Source organism: Vicia villosa, unplaced genomic scaffold (assembly GCF_029867415.1).
Source record: "Vicia villosa cultivar HV-30 ecotype Madison, WI unplaced genomic scaffold, Vvil1.0 ctg.000848F_1_1_1, whole genome shotgun sequence".
In the NCBI taxonomy this organism is placed as follows: Eukaryota; Viridiplantae; Streptophyta; class Magnoliopsida; order Fabales; family Fabaceae; genus Vicia; species Vicia villosa.
The window spans coordinates 55,224-60,511 of NW_026705375.1; the positions used below are offsets into that span (position 1 = coordinate 55,224).

General features: G+C 27.1%; 1 long non-coding RNA gene across 1 annotated transcript; it reads left to right on the forward strand.

Moving 5' to 3' along the window:
- Positions 1-4,167: 4,167 nt before the first annotated feature.
- Positions 4,168-4,588, forward strand: LOC131631593 (uncharacterized). The gene is made up of 2 exons (XR_009292740.1): positions 4,168-4,300; positions 4,376-4,588. It is a non-coding gene; the product is annotated as an uncharacterized LOC131631593 (long non-coding RNA).
- Positions 4,589-5,288: the final 700 nt, after the last annotated feature.

Genomic DNA, 5,288 nt, shown 5'->3' on the forward strand with positions numbered 1-5,288 from the left:
GAATATTTGAACCTGATTCCGATGGAAAAGTTAAATTGGAAGTTGGTTTACTGTTTGATGATGTGAATGAGTTTAAAAAAAAACACTTATTGTTATACAAGGGGAAATTTGAGATTAAGAGGATTAGAAATGTGCAGAAAAAATTGTAGGTGTGGCGTAAAAAGAACAGCTCAATTTTCGAGCCGACATGGGAAAGCCATCATGTATATGTAAGTCAAGATCACTTAGGAAATAACCAAATTACGCATGAGAATGTTCATTAAGGGTCATGAAAAAGAAGACAATCTTGATGAACTTTTAGAAGATAAGATGTAGATGATTTTGGAAATATATTTTTATTTTATAAATATGCATATGATTTTCAAGATATTTGGATGGATATTTACTGTTTTGGAAAATATGATGTACTAGTACATGTTAACTGTTATTGCCAATATCTTGCTATGTTTATGACAGGTTTGAATTTATCATATCTGTATACTGATGTTATCAACTCAATCTTTGTAATGTTGTTTTTTTATTAGATCACACTTAAGAACCAATGCTTGTGTTGAATCTGTGAAATTAAACATGCTTCAGTTAAGTTGGTATTTCACTGGAGAGGTTTGTATCCATTTAAGAGACTTTAGGGGAGATTAGTCTAGTGTAAAATTAAATGAGCATTTAACTTATTAATTAACAGTGTTAGGTTGATAAGGGTAATTTTTATCCATTTTAAAAAACCTCAGGGGAGGTTAGTGTTTAATATAAAATTAAAGGGGATGTTTGTGTCATTTAAAGAGACCTCAAGGGAGGTTAGTGTATTTTTCCCTATTTTATACATTTCTTTGTAAATATATGCAATATTTTTTAAGTAAAATTTATTAAAAAGTTTCTTATAAAAAAAATTAAAAAAAAAACTAATTAAAAGATAAAAAAATCTATTAATCTATAAAAAAACAAATAAATTAAAAAAATAGGCGGACAAGTCCGACTCCCGCCAACCCACCACACTGGCGGCGTGTTTGACATTTATGCCAATTTTTTATTTGACAGACTTGTCGCTACGCTCTTTTTTTGGCGGGTATAAAGCAGGGTGGTGCGGACGACCCATTTTGTCATCCCAATCATAACCATATATGATGTTTCAAATAGTATTATTTAAGATGAAAAAGGTGTTACAATCTTTTTAAAAGTTACATTATCATGTAATTAGGAGTAGGAGTTTATAAAAATAATTTTTTTATTTACTAAAATAAGAGCTAATAAATTAAAGGGTTAATAGTCATTTACTCCCCTGCCATATAGGCGAGATTTGATTTTCCCCCTCTTAAAAAAAATTGTGATTCCCCCTTGAGAAATCCAGATTCCAAATTGCATCCCCCCTCATGCTGACTTGGCCATAGAATCTTTATACTTGACCTGCCAAGTGGCTTTTTTAATTTTTTTTAAATCCACGTCATTTTTTATATATTATTTTATTTATTACGTTTTTGAAAATTGTTATTTTAATATTTTTTATAAATTATTTTTTATAGAGTATTTATTAGTTTTTATGAATTGTAAAAATTAAATATTGGGCCTAAGCCCTTTCTTGTGGCATGAAGCCCATTTATGGGAGTCTATTTTTAATTCAAATAGATGTGTGTGTGTGTTTGCTTTATAGAGACTAACTTTATCTTTGAAATAATCGATGTGGGACTCAGTAGCTAACTTTTTTCCCTCACTGTTGGATCAATTATTTCTTTCTGAAATAAGGAAAACAAACACTCTAAAGTGAATAAGAAAGGAACCTTGAATAGCATAATCAAAGGAACCTTCTTCTAATAGATCTGCCTTAAAGAGTTGTAACCTTTCCTTTGCACCATCAAGTTTAAGCAAGTGATCAACCTTTTTTGGATTACCTATATATATATATATGAAGAGAAAAAGAGTCACTAAACCAAATGAACAATTTTTTAAAACAATGACCGATAAAAAGTGATGAATATTAAGAGGCAGTATTACTGACTTGGATCACGAACGGTGGCTCTAACAGTATAACCACGTTGAAGGAGAAACTTTACAATCCATGAAGCAATGTAACCTGAAGCACCAGTGACACACACCACTTTTTTTTTCTTCACTATTATTCATCCTTCCACTCTTCTTGCTTATCAGTAGGCAATAATAGAAGTTAGACAAATACTATTCTACTATCCTTATGCTGTTGCATGATCTGCATGTAAGACTGGCACAATGATAAGATATAAATTTTGTACTAAGAGCTGTTTAATTGTAACAAATAATTTTAGTGAAATGCTAATTTTACACCACAATATTACATTGCACCGTATAATATATTGTATTCTATAGTCAGTAATACTGCCTCTTAATCTTCTTCTTAATTAGAAACTTTATCATACTATGCTCTATCCTATGTTATGATGGGACTTACTCAATGCCATTGTGTTGTGTTGTGTTGTGTTGTGCCCACTTCCTTCTTCTCTGTGATTTTTTTTTGCAGAGTAAATGCTGCAATAAAATCATCCATTATTTGTGGGAATTGCTTTAGCTATACTGCTAGCAGTGATATATCTATGTGCTCTATATTGCCCACTTATAATGTTCTAGCTGTAACATATTTATTAGATAAATTTAATGGTAGTTATGCACTAGTTCATGGATATTTCTTGCAAGTTGTGAAAACGAAACTGGTGCAAAACAAATAGAGAAATGATATTTAATAAAACAAGATGGGTGCATGAAGTGGCTGGTGTTGTTGTTCCATAGAAATTAGCAGTATGAATATATGAAGTGGATGGTGTTGTTGTTGTTTTTTGTTAGTGCTGCTGAGTCCCACATCGATTATTTCAAAGATAAAGTGAGTCTTTATAAAGCAAACACACACCCATCTATTTGAATTAAAAATAGAGTTTCATAAATGGGCTTCTAATCCAACAAGTAAGGGCTTAGGCTCAATCATTAATTTTTAAAATTTATAAAAACTAATAAATACTCTATAAAAAATAATTTATAAAAAATATTAAAATAACAATTTTCAAAAACGTAATAAATAAAATAATATATAAAAAATGACGTGGATTTAAAAAAAAATTAAAAAAGCCACTTGGCATGTCAAGTATAAAGATTCTATGGCCAAGTCAGCATGAGGGGGGATGCAATTTGTAATCTGAATTTCTCAAGGGGGGAATCACAATTTTTTTTTTAAGAGGGGGAAAATCAAATCTCGCCTATATGACAGGGGGTAAATGGCTATTAACCCTAAATTAAAAATTAAAATTTTCATACTAAAAAAGTAATTATTGAATGTAGTGAAATTTCATAAGATGAAAATTAAAGTTATATTTGTGTAGATATAGTATATGAATAAAATTAAAAATAAAACAATCAAAAGTAAATTATTCTCCAATATTCCTAAGAGTTAAAATCTTTTCAAAAGAGTATCTTTATATATGGACATTATTGTTCATTTTATTATAAATAACTCATAAGGTTTATAATTTTTTAAAGTTAATTTATTATTTTATTAAGAATAATAGTTTTCAAAAATGAATAGTTTTTTAATATATTAAGTAATAAAGTGAAAACTGAAGATCTTACACTTCAAAAATAAACACTAAAAGTAATAAAATTTAAAAATGTGCGATTAAAAATTATATATGAATAGATAATATACAAAAAAATATTAACTATAAAATACTTTAAAAATTGTTTTCCAATATTGTAAGGAGATATTTCTATAAGGACATTTTTTTATGTAAGAATTTATATTGATGTTTTGTTCGTTTTTATTATAAATAAATCATTAAAATTAATGGAAAATTATTTTTTAAAGTTTCTTTATTAAATTATTAACAATTAAAATTTATAAAATGAATTATTTTCTAAAATAATACACAATAGCTAATAAGGTTAAAATTAACGATATCATTTTAAAATACAAGAATTACCATTAATTGAATTTAAAAAGGCATATATTGATGCAATGTATTATGAGAATTTAAATAGCAATTAGAACTCTCTTTAAAACTTTATATAAATAATAGACAAAATTTAAATTTAGACGACTTAAGAGATAAGTTATAATTTAACATGACACATAAGCAAACGGTAACTTCTATATATCTCCTCCATTCTTAATTATAAATAAGTATTGATTTTTTAAATTCATTGAATAGATGAATTATCTGAACTATATATAGACTAGTAAGTGACAACAAAATCAAATATAAAGTGAAATCTTACATCATGACTTTCCGATTCAATCACCTTTCTCTTCTCTGTTTTTTAAGCATTATCCTGATTTTGCTTTCAGCAGGTAATGAAATAATGTTAGCTTTAAATCTTTGTATTTCTTAACCATATGAATTAATTAACTTTAATTTGATTGCAGCATCGGGAAATGAATGCATAGGTACATGCGAGGATTTAGGAAGCAATCCATGGTGCAATAAAGGTTGCATCGATAAGGGTTTCAAATCTGGTGAATGTATTTATCGCACTCCAAATGTTGCGTCTTGTTGTTGTGTCAGTAATAATTAAGAATGAGTTATTGTAAAATTATAACCATCCAAATATTAAATAAATACCTCTCCATTTTCTATTATATATTGCTTTAAGAAAAATACTTGTTTGAATATATAAATCATTTACTTCTATTTTTATTATAGTTTCAATTATTTATTATTCTGTGTTTATAATTTTGAATTTATATCTCCTTTAGAATTAATGAAATATAATCTATAATCTTTTAAAATTAATCATATTTTTAAACGAGTGAACATAAATTTAAATAAAAAAACGATGAGATTACTATTCAGGATTTAGAAAAAATTTATTTGGATCAAGTTATAAATTATTGATAGATATATAGTTTTTAATAACTATTCTTCATATCCTTAATGATTCATGAAAAATTTATAATTTCATCAAGATATCCTTAAAAATTGTTCGAATATTTGAAAAAACATGGTGGGTTTTTGGATATATAGATTAATATATAGGATTTATACAAAGTTATTGGTTTTAGACTAATTTTTTCTCAAATTTTAGAAAAAATAGATATAAAAGAATTTTATTTTATGTCTAATTTTTTAAATTTAATTCAAGAAAATTATTAATGAAAAACGGTGTTAATACAAAAAAAACTTGTTTTATTTTGGTTGAAAAAGGAGAACAATGCTTGGTCAGGCCAGACTTACCTCTCAACCAAACTCTCGATTACTAGGGCTCCATTCCCCTAGTAACCTGAGAGTGAAAAAATGAGGATTTATCTTGACTTCACAGGCGATGTAAGGAAAGGCTTC